Genomic DNA, 19,709 nt, shown 5'->3' with positions numbered 1-19,709 from the left:
GTGAGAAGCACGGAGGAACATCTGGTGAAACTTCTGACATGCCTGTTTCGCTGCTGCTGCTACCGTGCGATCGAGAAATCTCCGGAGAGGAAGGCCCTGAATCCTCAGCTTTGCCTGTTGCTTGGCAGCCGGGGCCGAGGTCGAAGCGCTCGGCAGAGATGGTGCTCGGTGTCGGAGGGCTGGTCGGAGGCTCGAAGTTTCTCGGACGGGCTCGGAGTTGGCTGTGGTCGGATGCTTCCAGAGGCTGCATCGGGAAGCTTTGCGGCGCTGGAGGTTCATGGCAGGAAGAGTTTTTCTTACTTCTACCGTCTACGTGAGATGATGGGCTATCGAGGGCTTTGAGACTTTCTTTTACCGTGTCCATGGTCTGCCCGTATCAAATTACGGCATTGCTTTGCACATTATGTGTTATAATTATATGATTTTTGTAAGTTAGTTTTGGTCTGTCTTGTGTTTTTGTGATATCATACTGGAGGAACATTGTATCATTTCTTAATGCATGCATTACTAAATGACAATAAACGAGGACTGAGTGTCCTCATAATCTAAAAAAAAATTCCAACGCCCTGAGCTGTAATAGCATCACACCAACAACTACATGACTTTGATAAGGGTGAGACCACGTGAGAGGGTAGGTGAGGTTGTGAGGGAGGGGGAATGAAGTAAAAAGTTGGGAGGTGATGGGAGAAAAAGGTAAAGGGCTGAAAAAGCAGGAATCTGATAGGAGAGGAGAGTAGCCCTTGGGAAAAAGGGAAGGAGGAAGGACACCAAAAGGAAGTGATGGGCAGCTGAGGAGAAGAGATGACTCCAATCTGACACCACGAACATCGCTTTCTCTAACTTCTGCTAATTACTCCCTTCTCTCTTTCTATACCCCATTCTAAGTCCCCTCTTACCCCTTCTCTTCAGAATTGCGTTTAATATCACTGGCATATGTCATGAAATTTGCGGCTATGCGGTAGCAGTACATTGCAATACATAATAATAAATACTGTAAATCACGGTAAGAATAGAAATACTGTCTATACCGTACAAGCTGTGCAAAAAGAGAAAAATGTACTGAGGCAGTGTTCAGGGCACAATGTCCGTTCTGAAATCCGATGGCAGAGGGGAAGGAGCCACTACTGAATCATTGAGTGTGTGCCTTCAGGCTCCTGTATCTGCTCCCGATGGTAACAACGAGAAAGGGCATGTCCCAGGTGATGGGGGTCATTAATGACGGATGCTGCCTTTTTGTAGTATCACCCCTTGGAAACGTCCTGGAAGCTGAGGAGGCCATCTGACTGAGTTTACAACTTTCTGCAGCTTATTTCAATTTTGGGCAGTGTTCACACCCATACCAGTCAGTGATGCAGCCAGTTAGAATGCTTTCCGCAGTACATTTGTCAAAATTTGCAAGTGTCTTTGGTGACATATCAAACTCCTAATGAAATATAGTCACTGTTGTGCGTTCTTTGTAACTGCATCGATACGTTGGGCCCAGGGTAGATCCTCAGTGACGTTGACACCCAGGAACTTGAAATTACTCAACTTCCAACTTCTGATCTCTTGATGTGGACTGGTGTGTGTTCCCTCATCTTACCCTTACCACAATCAGTCCTTTGGTCTTACTGATGTTGAGTGCAAGGTTGCTGCTGCAACACCACTCAGCCAGCTGATCTACCTCACTCCTGTACCCCCTCTCATCACCATCTGAAATTCTGTCATCAGCAAATTTATAGATGCCATTCTAGTTTCTGCCCCCTTTCTTTCCAGACCTCATGAGGGGCCTCAGTCTGAAATGTCGACCCTGCCATAGATGCTGCCTGACCTGCTCAAGCCCTCCAGCATTTTGTGTGCTTTACTCTGGATCTCCAGCAGCTGCAGAATCTCTTGTGTTAATGATTCAGGTTGATGTCATTCAACAGTACCAATTGGGCGAGCCTTACTCTTTGTTTTCACTGTTGTTATTAGACAGCTGCGCAGCCAAGACCTTCTCTAAGCTGGCAACGCCAACACAAGCTTCAATAATAATAATTCCACATCCCAAATTTTCATAATTACATCTGGTAGCTGTGAATTAAGCGATCTAAGCTTGGAGTTTTCAAATTCTGTCCTTAAATGTCTCTCTCTCTGATCTCTTAAACTCCCTAATTGGTATCTATTCAGAAGTTTTCAATGAGATCATCCTCCTCATTGTTTAACCTCCAGAGCCATCCATACTACACTCCCCATACTACACATTAACCTTTCATTCCTGGGAACATTCTCGTAAATCTCCCTTGGACTCTCTCCAATGTCAGCACATCCTTTCTTAGATATGAGTCCCAAAACTGCTCAAGATACTCAAAACGTTTATACCCAAAAATGCTTTATAAAGTCTCAGAGTTACATCCTTGCTTTTATATTCTAGTCCATCTAGAAGTGGAGCGAGTGAGCAGTTTCAAGTTCCTGTGCGTCAAGATCTCTGAGGACCTGACCTGGTCCCAACATATCGATGCAGTTATAAAGGCGGCAAGACAGCGACTATATTTCATTAGGAGCTTGAAGAGATTTGGTATGTCAACAAATGCACTTAAAAACTTCTATAGATGTACCATGGAGAGCATTCTGACAGGCTGCATCACTGTCCGGTATGGGAGGGGGGGGGTGCGGGTGGCTACTGCACAGGACCGAAAGAAGCCGCAGAGGGTTGCAAATTTATTCGGCTCCATCTTGGGTACTAGCCTGCAAAGTACCCAGGTCACCTTCAAGTATCAATGTCTCAGAAAGTCCATTATTATAAACTCCCAGCACCCAGGGCATGCCCTTTTCTCACTGTTACCATCAGGTTGGAGGTACGGAAGCCTGAAGGCACACACACAGCGATTCAGGAACAGCCTTTTCCCCTCTGCCATCTGATTCTGAAATGGACATTGAACCCTTGAACATCACTTCACTTTTTCAATATATATAATTTCTGTTTTTTGCACAATTTTTAACCTGTTCAATATACGTATACCGTAATTGATTTACTTATTTATTATTATTTTTATTTTTCTATATTATGTATTGCATTGAATTATTGCTGCTGAGTTAACAAATTTCATGACACATGCCGGTGAGTGACAATAAACCTGATTCTGATTCTGATTTCCAAAATGAATATTAATTGTGCATTTACACTCCCTGCCACTGACCTGCAAGTGTCTCTTCAGGAAATCCTACATGAGGATGCCCAAGTGCCTTTGCACCTCCGAGTTCTACATTTTATCTTTTCCTTTTTTTTTTGATCCAGGGAGTCACATTGGCTGCTTTCCAAACTTCTGGTATCATAATGGAGTTCAGTGAATAATGGAAAATTTCAGCCAATGGGTCCACTATGTCTTAGTGACTATGGCATTTAGTCCATCGAGTCCTGGTGACCTGATAGACCTTTAGGTGCAGAGGCTTTCCTGTACGTTATCAGAATCTGTAATTTTTATATCCTGCACTTTACTGCTACCACAAAATGGCAAGTTTCTTGACTTGTCAGTGATAGTAAACCTATTTCTGACCCTGACATCACAGAAGTAAGCAACAGTGCAAAAGAGGAGCAGTGAGGTAGTATTTGAGTCCATTCACCATTCAGAAACCTGATGGCGGAGGGGAGGAAGCTGTTCTGAAAATGTTGAGTGTAGGTCTTCATGCTCCTGCACCTCCTTCCTAATGACAGTAACGTGAAGTGAACATGTCCTGGATGGTGAGGCTCCTTGATGTTGGATGCTGTCTTCTTGAGGCACCGTCTCTTGAAGATGTCCTCGGGGGTGGGTGGGTTGTGCCTGTGATGGAGTAGGCTGAGTCTACAGTCTCTTTCAATCCCGTGCATTGGAGCCTCCATATCAGGTGCTAATGCAACCGGTCAGAATGCTTTTCCGGTCAGAACACTTATGCCAGAATCCTGTACATTGATTTCAGTTCAGCGTTCAATACCATCATCCCGCAGAGACTAGTGGAGAAACTATCTCTGCTTGGCCTTAACACTGCCATGTGTCGCTGGATTCTGGATTTCTTGACAGAGAGACCACAGTCAGTCCGTGTTGGCAGGAACATCTCTGACTCCATCACACTGAGCACTGGATCCCCACAAGGCTGTGTGCTTAGCCCATTGCTGTTTACACTGCTAACACATGACTGTGCAGCCAGATTCAAGGGGAACCTGATCATTAAATTTGCTGATGATACCTCAGTGATGGGGCTCATCAGCAAAAATGATGAAACAATGTATAGGGAGGAGGTCAAACACCCAGAGAGCTGGTGCAGTGACAACAACTTGATGCTTAATGTCACCAAAACCAAGGAGATGATCGTCGATTTCAGACGGTCTCAGCCTGAGCACACACCCCTCAGCATCAGCGGCTCCACAGTGGAGAGAGTGGAAAACAGCAAGTTCCTTGGGGTGCAGATCTCGGACAATCTCACCTGGTCCAGGAACACCACTGGGATTGTGAAATGAGCCCAGCAGAGATTGCACTTTCTGAGGAAACTTAAACAAGCATCACTCCCCAGTAACATCTTAACTACATTCTACAGAGGCGTGGTTGAGAGTGTGCTGACCTTTTGCATCACAACCTGGTACTCCAGCTGCAGTGCTGCCGACAAAAAAGCCTTGCAGAGGGTGGTTAGGGGAGCAGAGAAGGTTATTGGGGTCTCCTTACCTTCTGTCCAAGACCTCTTTCAGAGTTGATGCTTCCAGAAGACACGATACATCATTAAAGACCCCTCACACCCTCTCCATGAACTGTTTGTTCTTCCATCATCAGGCAAACGTTACAGGAGCATCAAAACAAAAACCACAAGGCTACTAAACAGCTTCCTCCCACAGGCAGTCAGACTGCTAAATAGCTGCTTTACCTGACTCTGCTTTGGACACTTTTAACTTGCACTGGACACTTATAACTTGATTTTAACCGACATGTGGCTGTTGTGTTTTACTATTTATTGTTGTGTTTACTATTTGTTGCGTTTGTTATGTTATGATTGCACTTGCCCCGGGAAACGCTGTCTCATTCTGCCCTGCAGAGCTGATGTATGGTTGGAATGACAATAAAGTTTTTGAATCTTGAATCTTGAATCTTTTCATTGGATATTTATAGAAATTTGGAAGGGTCTTTGGTGACATATCCAAATCTTCACGTGTAGCCACTAGCTTACCTTCTTCATCACGGCGTCAATATGTTGGGTCCACGATAGATCCTCTGAGATGCTGATGGTAGCTGCTCGCCCCTTCCACCACCGACCCATCAATACGGACTTTTTGTGTGTGCTTCCTTGTAATTGGGATTGTTCTGAGTTAGAGAATAGGACACAGACAAGCATAGTACATGTACAGGTCCTCTGGGATGTGATGATTATGCTGAACACAATGCTTATATAAATCCCATTTAGCTGCACAAGATCCCTTTCCCTGTGTTCCGCGTCTCTATATGTGTCTATATTCTTCAAAAATGTTAATATCACACCGGCTTCTACCACTTCCCCTAGCAGCATATTCTGTAACGTGATTTGATATTGGACCATCTGATATCTTAGGAATATTTGTGGTGTCTTCACTCAACGTATCTGCCACCTGTACGTTTGCTGTCATTAGCACTGCAGCCTCATTCTCCAGACATCCATATTTACCTTTTGTTTTGCTATTTATATATCCGCAGGAACTTTTACTTTTACCACATATGTGGTGCCACCAACATCGCGGCCTCTCTCCCAGATGAGCTCAATTGCTTTTACGCTCGGTTTGATGTCGCTAACTCTGAACCTCCGAGGAAAGCCACCGCTACAGCCTGCAGCCTGGTCATCTCAGAGGCTGAGGTGCGTAGATGTTTCCAGTGAGTGGACAGCCACAAGGCTGTGGGATCGGACGGCATCCCAAGGCGAGTACTCAGGGTGTGTGAAGCTCAACTGGCAGGTGTGTTTACAGTCATTTTTAATCTCTCCCTCTCCCAGCGTAGAGTGCCCTCCTGCTTCAAGTTATCCACCATTGTCTCTGTACCAAAAAACGATCAAGGTAACACGTCTGAACGACTGGCATCCTGTTGCACTCACCTCAATAATAAACAAATGCTTTGAGAGGCTGGTCAAGAATTACATCTGCAGCTTGCTACCACCCACACTGGACCCCCTACAATTCACCTACTGACACAACTGTTCCACAGACAACACAATAGCCACTGCTCTAAAAACCGTCCTTACACATCTGGAGAAGAAGGATGCTTATGTGAGAATGTTGTTCTTGGACTACAGTTCAGCATTCAACACCATCATTCCATTCAGGCTCACCAGGAAGCTCAGAGTCCTCAGCCTTGACCCCGCCTTGCGCAGCTGGATCCTGGACTTCCTGTCAGATTGTAACAGTGGGCTCCCTCACCTCCACCCCTCTGACTCTCAACACAGGAGCCCCTCAGGACCGTGTACTGTCCCCTCCTTTACTCTCTGTATACCCATGACTGTGTCGCCACCCACAGCTCTAATCTGCTAATTAAATTTGCTGACGACACTGTATTGATTGGCCTAATCTCAAACAATAACGAAGTGGCCTGCAGGGAAGAAGTGATCTTTCTGACACACTGGTGTCAAGAAAACAACCTCTCCCTCAATGTCGTAAAAACAAAGGAGCTGGTTGTGGATTACAGGAGGAATGGAGACGGGCTAACCCCTATTGACATCAGTGGATCTGGGGTTGAGAGGGTAAACAGCTTCAAGTTCCTTGGCAACTACTTCACCGAGAACCTCATGTGGTCTGTACACACCAGCTGTGTGGTGAAAAAGGCACAACAGCACCTCTTTCACCTCAGACGGTTGAAGAAGTTTGGTATGGGCCCCAAAATCCTAAGAACTTTCCACAGGGGCACAATTGAGAGCATCCTGACTGGCTACACTACTGCCTGGTATGGGAACTGTACCTCCCTTTATTGCAGGACTCTGCAGAGAGTGGTGCGGACAGCCCAGCACATCTGTAGTTGTGAACTTCCCATGATTCAAGACATTTACAAAGCAGGTGTGAAAAAAAGGCCCAAAGGATCATTGGGGACCCAAATTACCCCAACCACAATCTATTCCAGCCACTACCATCCGGGAAGCGGTACCGCAGCATAAAAGCCAGGACCAACAGGCTCCAGGACAGCTTCTTCCACCAGACCATCAGACTGATGAACTCACGCTGATTTGAGTGTATTTCTATGTTACATTGACTGTTCCATTTATTATAAATTACTATGATTGCACATTTAGATGGAGACGTAACATGAAAGATTTTTAGTCCTCACGTATGTGAAGGATATAAGAAATAAAGTCATTTCAATTCATAAGTCTTCTCCCTCTTATCACATCCAGCACATAGACACCATGTTAAATAAAAGATTACCAATGCCTCTAGTTCATTAGGAGGCCTAAGAAATTTGGCGTGTTCCCATCAATCCTCACGCATTTTCATTGATACATCACGGAAAGCATCCTGCCTGGATGCCTAACAGCTTGGTATGGCAAACACGAGGAAATCTGCAGATGCTGGAAATTCAAGCAACACACACACACACACACACACACACACACACACACACACACACACACACACACACACACACACACACACACACACACACACACACACACACACACACACACACACACACACACACACACACACACACACACACACTCAAAATGCTGGTGGAAAGCAGCAGGCCAGGCAGCATCTATAAGGAGAAGCACTGTCGACATTTCGGGCCGAGACCCTTCGTCAGGACTTCGTCAGAGCTTGGTATGGCAACTGCTCTGCATGTGACCACAAGAAACTACAGGAAGTTGTTGACACAGGTCAGCACATCACGGCAGGCAGCCTCCCCTCCATGGACTCTGTCTGTACTTCCTGCTGTCCAAGTAATGCAACCAGCATAATCAAACCCCCCCCCCTCCCCTCCACTCCGGGCATTCTCTCTTCCTTCGTCTTCCAGGGGACAGAGCACCCAAAAGCCTGAAGGTGTGTACTATAAGGATCAAGAATAATTCCTACCCTGCTGTTATAAAAATAGTCCCTAGTATGACCAATTCGACTCTTAGCCTCCCAATCCACACCGAGCGTGAGTTTGCACCTCACTGCTCATCTGCACTGCACTTTCTCTGTAGTCGCTACACTTTATTCTGTATTGTTACTGTTTAACCTTTTTCCACCTTAATTCACCATGTAATGATCTGATCTGTATGCACGATTTGTTATCACAAGATCTGTATTAATCCCCCTTCATTGTATCAGACCCAATATAAAATAGCCCATTCCTGGGTCAGCTCTATAATGTAGTGTTCTAAATAACAATCTTCTAAAAATTTCATATTTTTTCTATTACAATACTCTCACTAATTTTGTATCCCTTCCAATCAATATGTAGATTAAAATCTCGCATGGTAATTTTAGTTCCCTTCAAATAGGTCCATTTATGCTCCAACCTATTCCGAGGTCCCATTTTGAGGGTGCACAGGTGAGTCCCATTCATGTTGTCCTCCCCCTGCTATTCATGATTTCATCTCAAATTAATTCCACTTCACTACCCACTGCCTTTACATCACAACTTAGTACTGTTCTGGTACCTTGCTTGATGAACAACATCACCCAACTTTCCTTCTCCTCCGGCCTTACCACTTCTTGTCAAATTTGTAACAAAACTGTGCTTCCTTTAAGTTTGCAAGTGCTGCCAGCTAAAGCAGAACATGGCACTTGAACTCCTGAGCAATTATACCAGGAACACCGGTTAACATGGCACAGTACAGGCCTTTCAGCCCACAACGTTGTGCCAACCTTTTAACCCACTCTAAGATTAATCTATGCACACCATGTCTCAAACGACAAAGTGCGAAGAACCATCACCCAGCACATGAGACACTACAAAGATCTACTGTCCACAGTAGAGGAGAGGAAACTGAGATGGTATGGCCACATTACCATAGCAAGTGGACTCTCAAAGACCATTCTTCAGGGAACGGTGCAGGGAGAAAGAAAAAGGGGCAGACAGAGGAAGAAATGGACAGACAACATTGCAGGGTTGACCGGAGAGAGTTTGACCACTACGCAGGCACTCGCCAACTGTGAGAGATGGAGACAACTAGTGCAGAACTGATCTGTACAGCACTCCTATGATTCAGGCGGGTTGTTGTATCTGTAACCAGAAGATTAATCTAACCCTTCCCTCCTACACAGCCTTCTAATTTTCTATCATCTACATCACTGTATAATGCCCCTAATGCCTCTTACCCTTGGAAAGGCTTTCCACACACCTGCCAATCTCTGTCACTTACCTCTACCATTCATCCTATACATTCCTCCAATCACCCCAAACCTATGTCCCCTTGTATTATCCATTTCTTTCCTGGGAAGAAAGCCCTTGGCTATCCACTCGATCTATGCCTCAATTAGTCACATCTCTTTCTCCTCAAAGTTGTTGCTGTTTTCCACTCAACAAACAAGTCTCAGGATGTGGGTAAGTTCCACAATAATTCCAAACCATTGAATCGGCCGTCAACACTGTCACTACACACTGAGTCAGACAGACCAGCAATGAGTCAGAAAACCAACCAGCACTTGTCTGCATTGGGCCAGCTGATTCAGATCTGAAAAAAAAATCTTGTTGGAAAGGATTTCTGCAGAGAGATTGCTTTTAAAAGAGAACACCACAAACTGCACCAAAACAAAAGTTTTAACATTTGCAAGAACATGCCACTTATCTCCTGGTATTTGGCGGGCCCAAACACAGTATTCCTTTAATCTCTGCTTCTTTGGAGTATATGAAACCAATAAGTACATTTTGGTTTGCTTTTCAGTGGTAACCTTATACTTGTTTATCTGCTTGGAGATAAAATGCTAGAGGAAACTACACAGGATCTTAGCAGGCGGAGCATTGGGTGCAAGTCTATAGTTCCATGAAGGTGATTGATAAACCAACCATGATGGACTGGCAGGGCAGATTCGATGGGCCAAGAGGCCTAATTCTATGTCTTCTGGTCATATGGCAACACTCAATGACAGGATAGTAATGAAGGCGTAAGGCACTCTTGCCTTCATCAGAAAGGCTATTGAGTATAAAAGTTGGGAGGTCATGTGGCAGCAGAATAGAACTTTAGTTCAATGAAAGGTGGTGATCCAAAGTGTTGACTGTTCATTTCCCTCCATAGACGCTGCCTGACCCACTGAGTTGCTCCAGCAACTTGTGTGTCACCCCAGTTCCAGCAATCGCAAGTACCTTGTGTCCCTAAAACTTTAGTTAGGCTGAATTTGGAGTGTTGCATGCGGTTATGGATTACAGGAAGCATGTGGACGCTTTGGAGGTGGTGCAGAGGAGGTACTCCAGGACGATGTCTGAATTAGCAATAAGGAGAATTTGGACAAACTTGGATTGTTTTCTCTAGAATATCAGAAACGGAGTGGTCACCTAATAGATGTTCATAAAATTGTGAGAGGTGTAGATAAGTAGACGGTTAGAGTCTTTTTCCTGGAGTGGAAATGTCAAACACTAGAGGGCATAAGTTTAAGGTGAACTGGTGAAAGTTTAAGAGAGACCTATAGGGTAAATTTTATTTACATGGAGAGAAGTGGGTGCCTCTTAGAAGCAGACAAAAAAAAAATCAGCACTTAAGAGGCATGTAGCAGTAGTAGTAGGCCTCTGTTAGTCTCGATAGACACACAATTTAGGTGGGATGTCTGTAATATCGCCACACTAACTGCCATGCTGCCATGGCAACCAGTGGTGGGGGACTTACCAGTGGCAGTACCATTGAATGTCAGGAATAGGTTCAACTTCAGCTTGTTGGCAACGGTTGGTGCCTAACACTCTCATGGCGTGAGTGTTACATGCTGCTTTTCGGCCATTTCTGAATGCATCTGGTGACTGGTTGATTCAAGATTCAACATCCAAAATTCAAAATTGTTTTTTGTCTTTCTTCAGTACACAAGTCTAAGGAGAACAAAATGATTGTTAACAATGCAGCATGTAAAAATACAACAAGCATAAAGAACAGAATAAATATAAATATATAAAATTAGCTTATATACATAGGTTGATTGCATGTACGTAAAATGGCGGCAGGACAGGAGTGTCTGTACATCAGGTGACTCTGACAGGGGATGATGAAGTAGTAGTTGGTGGGTTAATGGATGGAGATGTTGATCCCAACCTGATGGCTTTGGAAAGAACTATTTTTTAGTCTAATGGCCCTGGGATGGAGGCTGCGTTGCCTCTTTCCTGATGGGGGTGGGACAAACAGTCCATTGAGCAGGGTGAATGGGATCCTTCATGATGTTGCTGTGGAGGTGGTGAATGCATCAGCAAACATTCCCACTTCTTGCCTTATTGTATTGGAGAATAAAGTTGCATCATTTGCTGTGTGGCCAGAACTATGTGGCCAGCCTTGACCTTGTGTTTGCTATTTGCTATGTATCCAGTTTATTGGCCAGAATGTAATCTCAGTATTGCCTCTGTACTATTGAACGCATCAGTGCCTTAAGAATGTAGCTAACAGTGAAAGTAAGCATGTAGAGATAACAGTGGTAGACTAGACAGGATCGTGTGATGGTGTGATGGTATGGGGACCAATCAAGGCCGGGAAGGGGGACACATGTTCCAAGCAGTAGACTAGAACAAGGAAGCTACTAAACAAAAATACTGCTGGCGAATCAAGAAGCTAATGTGCTGGTGATAAGAGGATATGCTAATGTAACTGAGATAAGAAAGTACTATAAAGAATACTGTGAACTAGGCTCGGTGGGCAATTAGTGACACGCTCATTAATTGTCTCAGCTTTTGTTTGCAAATAAAGGCTTAAACTTCTCGAAGAATCTTCTGCATCTCCTGGTTATTTCAAGAAACCACGACAACAGGAGATCATTGAAGCAGCTGATGATGGCAGAGTCATCCCTGAGGAACTCCTGTGGTGGTGTTCTGGGGCTGGGACGATTGACCAGATTCACCAACAACCATGTCTTCTCTTGGGTAGCCACTGGAGTATTTTCCCTTTGATGTCCAATCACTTCAGTTCTACCAGTGCCCTCGATGCCCCGCCCTGTCAAAGGCCACCTCAATGGCAGGGGCAGCCATTCTCCCTTCACCCCCGGCTTTCGTTTGGACAAGGCAGTGATGAGGTCTGGAGCAGATGGTCCTGGTCAAGACCAAACTGGCTTCAACGAAGTGTGTAAATACTCCCTAATAGGCGTGCAAGTGATTGAGGATAAACTGACCGGGTGTTAATTAGTTCGAACAGATTTATCTTGCATTTTAAAATCAGGATATTGCTGGCCAATGTTCCATATTGTCAATGTTGTAACTGTACTGGAAGAGCTTGGCTGAAGGTGCAGATGGCTCTGGGTTACTACTAGAATGTTGCCTGGGCTATTGTTCCAAGTCGCGCGGGTGCGCGTCTGCACGGTAACTGAAATGCTCCTGCGCACGTAACCTTCGTTGCCACGTAGATGGACTTTTCCTTTATGTAATGTTAGTGTTAAAATGCCGCACAATTTTCAGGCTGGGTAAAAAGTTCCTGCTCAGAGCAATGGTTGATCTGCGCAGCTGTAAATACAGGGAACGTTGGTTTGGGCCCATAACCATCGCTGAATCCAGCGTTCTCATCCAGAGAACATGCAGAGTGAATTACATTGGCTGGAGCAACAGGAAAAAAAACACCGGAGGAGCTCAGCAGGTCAGGGAGCGACCATGGTCAACAGTCGATGTTTCTGGTTGAGACCCTTCATCTGGACCAGTGTGGAGGTTCTCGACTGAAACATTGACAGTCCATTTCCCTCCATTGACGCTGCCTGAACCATCGAGTTCCTCCAGTGCTTTGTGTCGTTACCTAGATTACAATATCTCCAATCTCTTCTGTCAGCATCAGCCAGGGAATGGTTTCGGCAATGTGGAGATCTTAGGCGGTAGCTCAGATGAATCATTGTCCTCAATGTGAGGATGAGGCTTTGCCTCAACAAGGAAGCTACTCAAAGATTCAATGCACATTCATTATCAAAGTATGTATGCAGAATACAACTCTGAGATCCACCCTCACAAAACCAAGAAACACCTTGGAACCTGTTTAAGAAAAAAATCAAACACCCAATGTACAAAAAAAAATCGTGCAAATGGTGAAAAAAGAGCCAACAGCGACACAGAGAATATCAAACATCAAACCAGGAGTCCATTCGTATTCAGTTTAGTTCAGTTCAATGCTGCGTCTCTAGCCCACTGCAGGATGCAGGGCCATTCTTCGCTGAAGCACCCCTGTCTGCATCGATCATCCCGATCAAACTGCTCAAAAGCAGCAAATAAAGGATAACCCGAATCTAGAAACACATGCAACATGATCCTCAAAGTTACAGCCTCACCCAATGTGGATCCCAAGACTCCCGCACTTTCCTCCAACAGCGGTTAGCAAGAAGGCGAGGAAGAGCGGTCAAACGCAGGCAGCTGGCACTGAACACCACCACGTATCCGCTCTAGTCCTCGTTGACCTCAGTCTTGCTCGACACATCAGTGGAAGAGAAACAATGGAATCGATCACAGTCTCCAGGCTTCCAGGCCTCCAGGCCACATCCTCCCCTCCAAGCCTCACTGAGCTTCCTCAGAAGTAGCAAAGCACCAGATCGCTCAACTGGCCCAAAAGCACACCATCAAAATGTACATCACAGGCTCCAATCGCACGCAGCTTAGTAGTAGAATCATATTTGAAAGAAGAAGTAGAAGAAGTAAAATTAGTTTTGTGAACTGTCTGCAGGGCGCGGCCATTGGTCGCGTTGTTCATAAGCACCATCTTGAAGATGAAGATGGTAGGTGGTCACTTATACCAATATTGCCATGAACTAATGCGTCTTCCTAGGGCTGATTGATGAGTGAGGAAGCAATTGGTTTACGTTGCTTGGAGCACTCTCTACCTGCTGCAGAGTTAGTCTGGGACCTGTGTCTCTCAGAAGTGGTCCATGACGGTTAACTCTTTTTGATGGATATTGAAGTTCCCACTGCATCGTACTTGTTTTAGTGTTTTTTTTTCTGGTGTTAATTCAAAACAGAGGAGTATGTCACGGTCCCGACCATTAATTCCCCATATTCTCCTAATTCCTTTTGTTGGCAGCACACCCGATTCTCATCTAAACCTGCAGCATAAATACCCCGGCTTTGCATCTACTTATCGCCAGATCGTTGTTTCAGCCAGTGTGGTAATTCGCATTCCCGGCCACTTAGGATTGTATATTGTAAGTTTTACTTCAGTACCGAGGTTCCCCCGTGTAACTCGTTCGCTCTGTGTCAAGGTAAGTATTGCCTGCCGCCTGTCTTCTGTTTGCCGATCAGCTCCAGCCACGCTCACGCCCTCGTCTGCATCCTAACTCTATCTCCTTGCCAGTGTCCTGCGTTTGGATTTGCCCGTTCCATGCAACAGAGTATGGATTTATCAGGTGAGGGAGAACATCAGGCGCAAGTTTCCTTTTCTGTGTTTGACCCAAATACCATGAGATTTCAGACATGACTAGATTCGACAGGAATAGTCAGTGTGACCACTCTCCCGGATGACTTTGAAGAGGAGTTTGCAAGATGACCTTTGTCATGTCCAGCTTTGGGGTCAAAGATGTCACCAGGTGGCCCATCTTTCAATGATAGTTATGAGTCAGCCACCTTGTTCTTGGACTGCAGTCATGTCGAGACTAGATGAGGGTTCTGACATAGGGGACAACAGGGCTTCGTTTCCAGATGCTTCCTATGCTCACTTTGCCTGTGAAAACTTGGAGGAACTATCACAAACTTCCTCAGCACCTGATGACCCTGTGTTTTCAGTCTCTGGAACCATGAGAGAGCATCCTTCAGGAGGGTGAACCCATAAAAAATCACCTGGCCCAGATGGGGTACCTGGCTGAGTACTAAAAAATTGTGCTGATCAACGGGCTGGAGTCCTCACTGATATCTTTAGCCTCTTGCTTCAGCAGTCTGAGATATCCCCCTGCTTCAAACAGGCTTCAATTCTACCGGTACCGAAGAAAAACATGGTGATCTGCCTCAATGATTATCATGCAGTAGCGCTTACATGAACTGTGATGAAGTGTTTTGAGAGGTTGGTGATGAAATACATCAACTCCTGCCTGAGAAACAGCTTGGATCACTCCATTTTTTACCGGCAGGGCAGATCCACAGCAGATGATTGGCTCGTCACTCAACACTGGAACATTTGGACAACGAAAATGCATATATCAGGATGCTCTTAATCAACTACAGTTTGGCATTCAATGCCATCATTCCCTCGAGTTTTAAGACCTTGGTCTCAATACCTACTTGTGCAATTGAATCTTCAATTTCCTTACTTGCAGATCGCAGTCAGTTCAGAATTGCAACAGCATTTCCTTCACACTCTCCACTAGCGCAGGTGCACCACAGGGCTGTGTTCTTAGCCCCCTACTTCACTCGTTTCACACTGATGATTGTGTTGGTAAGCACAGCTACAATACCACATTTAAGGTTTCTGATGACAGCACTGTCGTCGTCTGAATCAAAGGTGGTGACAAATCAGCATATAAGAGGCAGATTGAAAATCTGACAGAGTGGTGCCACAGCGACAACCTCTTACTCCGAGTCAGCAAGACCAAGGAGCTGATTATTGACCTCAGGGGGAGGAAATTGGGGATCCATGGGCCAGTCCTCATCGGAGGATCCAGAAGTGGAGAAGGTCAGCAACTTAAAATTCCTCTGTGTTACCATTTCAGAGGACGTGTCCTGAGCCCAGCACATCAGTGCAATTGCAAAGAAAGCATGTCAGTACCTCTACTTCCTTAGAAGTTTGTGAATATTCAGCATGACATCTAAAATTAGAACAAATTCTACAGATCTGTGGTGGAGAGTATATTGACTGGTTGCATCACAGCCTGGTATGGAAACATCAATGCCCCTGAATGGAAAATCCTACAAGTAGTGGATACGGCCTAATCCATTATGGGCAAAGCCCTCCCCACCAGTGAGCTCACCTACATGGAGCGTTGTCGCAAGAAAGCAGCGTCAATCATCAGAGAACCCCACCACCCAGGTCATGCTGTCTTCGTCAGGTAAGGCACAGGAGCCTCATTCTCACTCCACCAGGTTCAGGAACAGTTATTACCCCTCAACCATCGGGCTCTTGAACAAATGGGGATAACTTCTCGCAGCTTCACTTGCCCCATCTATTCCCACAACCAACGGACTCACTTTCAAGGACTCTTCATCTCATATTCTAGATATTTATTACTTACTTATTTATTATTGTTATTTCTTTCGCACTTGCACAGTTTGTTGTCTTTTCCACTCTGGTTGCTTGTCCGCCCTATTGGGTGCGGTTTTCCATTGATTCTGTTATGGTTCTTGGAGTTACTGAGTATGCCCACAAGAAAACAAATCTCAAGGTTGTACTCTATATGGTGACATATATGAACTTTGATAATAAATTTACTTTCAACTTTGACTCAAAGCATTGACTGTCCATTTCCCACCACAGGTGCTGCCTGACTTGCTGAGTTCCTCCAGCAGTTTATTGGTTGTTGTCACAGGTAGGCCAGACTAAGTGAGAACAGGTTTTCCGCCCTTCTGTGCAGTAGTGAACATAGAAACATAGAAAACCTGCAGCACAATACAAGCCCTTTGGCCCACAATGCTGTGCCAAACATGTACTTACTTTAGAAATTACCTAGGGTTACCAATAGCCCTCTATTTTTCTAAGCTCCATGTACCTGTCCAAGAGTTTTTTAAAAGACCCTATCGTATCCACCTCCACCACCATTGCTGGCAGCCCATTCCACGCACTCACCACTCTGCGTAAAATACTTACCTACTTCCAAGCACCTTAACACTGTGTTAGCCATTTCAGCCCTGGGAAAAAGCCTCTGACTATCCACACGATCAATGCCTCTCATTATCTTATACACCTCTATCAGGTCACCTTCATCTTTTGTCACTCCAAGGAGAAAAGACCAAGTTCACTCAACCTATTCTCATAAGGCATGCTCCCCAATCCAGGCAACATCCTTATAAATCTCATCTGCACACTGTCTATAGCTTCCACATCCATCTTATAGTGAGGTGAACAAAAATGAACATAGTACTCCAAGGGGGTCTGATCAGAGTCCTATATAGTTGTAACATTACCTCTTGGCTCTTGAACTCAATCCCATGGTTGATGAAGACCAATACACCATATGCCTTCTTAACCACACAGTCAACCTGCACAGCAGCTTTGAGTGTCCTATGGACTCGCACCCCAAGAATCCTCTGATCCTCCACACTGCCAAAAGTCTTACCATTAATACTGTATTCTGCCATCATATTTGACCTACCAAAATGAATCACCTCACACTTGTCTGGGTTGAACTTTCTTAGCCCAGTTTTGCATCCTATCAATGTCCCGTTGAAACCTCTGACAGCCCTCCACACTATCCACAACACTTCCAACCTTTGTATCATCCCACACTATCCACAACACCCCAACCTTTGTGTCATCAGCAAATTTACTAACCCAGCCCTCCACTTCCTCATCCAGGTCATTTATAAAAATCACGAAGAGAAGGGGTCCCAAAACAGATCCCTGAGGCACACCACTGGTCACTGACCTCCATGCAGAATATGACCCGTCTACAACCACTATTTACCTTCTGTGGACAAGCCATTTCTGGATCCACAAAACAATGTCTCCTTGGATCCCATGCCTCCTTACTTTCTCAATAAGCCTTGTATGGGGTACCTTATCAAATGCCTTGCTGAAATCCATTTATATTACACCTACTGCTCCACCTTCATCAGTGTGTTTAGTCACATCCTCAAAAAATTCAATCAGGCTTCTAAGGCAAGGCTTGCCTTTGACAAAGCCATGCTGACTATTGCTAATCATATTATGCCTCTCCAAATGGTCATAAATCCTGCCTCTCAGGATCTTCTCCATCAACTTACCAACCACTGAAGTAAGACTCACTGGTCTATAACTTCCTGGGCCATCTCTACTCCCTTTTTTGAATAAGGGAACAACATCTGCTACCCTCCAATCCTTTGGATTCTCTCCCGTCCCCATTGATGATGCAAAGATCATCGCAAGAGGCTCAGTAATCTCCTCCCTCGTCTTCCACAGTAGCCTGGGGTATATTTCGTCCGGTCCCAGAGACTTATTCAACTTGATGCTTTCCGAAAGCTCCAGCACATCCTCAAGCTTTTGAGTCATCTGTAAGTCATCCCTACAATCGATGAGATCCTTTTCTGTAGTGAATACTGAAGCAAAGTATTCATTAAGTACCTCTGCTACCTCCTCTGGTTCCATACACTCTTTTCCACTGTCACACTTGACTGGTCCCATTCTCTCACGTCTTATCCTCTTGCTCTTCACATACTTGTAGAATGCCTTGGGGTTTTCTTTAATCCTGCTCACCAAAGCTTTCTCATGGCCCCTTCTAGCTCACACATGGATTGTTTAGAGTAATCCCCGATGGTTTGTGGTTGTCATTACTCAATAATCTTTTAATAGGTTCAGGTAATTATTGGATTTAAGTTCCCCAGCTGCTGTGGTGAGATTTGGAGTCAGTTCCAGGATTGTTGCAACAGGCCAGTGTCGTAATTCAGCTCCCATTCCACTTCCATACTCTGTGACTCTTCAATTAACCCCATAAATCCTTCAATATTTGTTGCCCTCACCTCGTCTTTCCCCATTTCCTTACAATTAAAAAGGGCTTATGTCCCTGTGATGCAGTTACAAGTTGCCTCACGGGTGCTTCAGGACTCAGAGCACCAGGTTCAAGAACAGTTGCTACCCCTTAACCACCAGGCTCTTGAGCAGAAGGGGATAGCTCTTCTATGTACTTAAAACTATGTAATTAGTTTTGCTACAACAAGTGTATGGAACATTGGAAAAAAGTTGAATTTCCCCATGGGGATGAATAAAGTATCTATCTATCTATCTATCTATCTATCTAGCTTCACTCTTTTAAGGACCCTGTTATATTGTTATTTCATGCTCGTTATTTATTGCTAGTTATTTGTATCCGCATTTGCGCAGTTTGTTTACAGCTTACAGATCCTGTTCTATAGACTTGCTAAGTATGCCAACCAAAAAAAAATCTCAGGGTTGTATGTGGTGACATGTATGTACTCTGATATTAAATTTTACTTTGAACTTTGAAATAAGTTTTTCATGGCACTTGTGCATACACGCATACAGCCATAAATTTGACTTTGACTAATAGAACAGAACGATTTGACAATAAGCTGCTCTAGGACCAAGAGGAGGTGAGAAAAAGTCAGGAGTGACCCTGGAGTGTGCAAGTAGTGATGGTCAAGGAATGGCCTCACACTGGGGGAGGGAAATGGAATTGGTTTATTATTATCACATGTACGGAGATACAATGAAAAGCTAGTTTAGTATAATGGTCATATAAATCAGATGCAATTGAGGTAGAACAACGTAAAACAATAACAGTGCAAAATAAAGTAGAAAGTGGAGTGCAGGTAAACAATAAGGTGGGAGACCAGAACAAGGTAGATTGTGAGGTCGAGAGTCTATCTTATTGTAGTAGAGCCCATTCAGTATTCTGATTTCACCAGGGTAGAAGCTATCCTTAAGCCCATTGGCATTCAGTTCAAAGGGGGTCAGCAGCTAAGACTGAGTGAGTGTGTAAGGGTGGATGGGGAAGGCAGAGAAAAGACAAAGAGTCAGTGAGAAGGAGATGGAGCTGAGGAGGCCGAAGGGGGGAGGGA

At 44.8% G+C, this 19,709-nt stretch overlaps 1 long non-coding RNA gene across 1 annotated transcript in view; it reads left to right on the top strand.

Moving 5' to 3' along the window:
• The window catches only part of LOC140734321 (uncharacterized), a 32,561-nt gene extending 25,041 nt beyond the window's left edge, over nucleotides 1–7,520 (top strand). The window contains exons 4-5 of the long non-coding RNA XR_012100523.1: nucleotides 2,393–2,536; nucleotides 5,652–7,520. This is a non-coding gene — a long non-coding RNA (uncharacterized lncRNA). The remainder of the gene's footprint in view (nucleotides 1–2,392; nucleotides 2,537–5,651) is intronic.
• Nucleotides 7,521–19,709: the final 12,189 nt, after the last annotated feature.

This window comes from Hemitrygon akajei, chromosome 1 (genome assembly GCF_048418815.1).
Source record: "Hemitrygon akajei chromosome 1, sHemAka1.3, whole genome shotgun sequence".
Lineage (NCBI taxonomy): Eukaryota > Metazoa > Chordata > Chondrichthyes > Myliobatiformes > Dasyatidae > Hemitrygon > Hemitrygon akajei.
The sequence above is the reverse complement of the archived record's forward strand: the minus strand, read 5'-3'. Positions and strand labels throughout refer to the sequence as shown.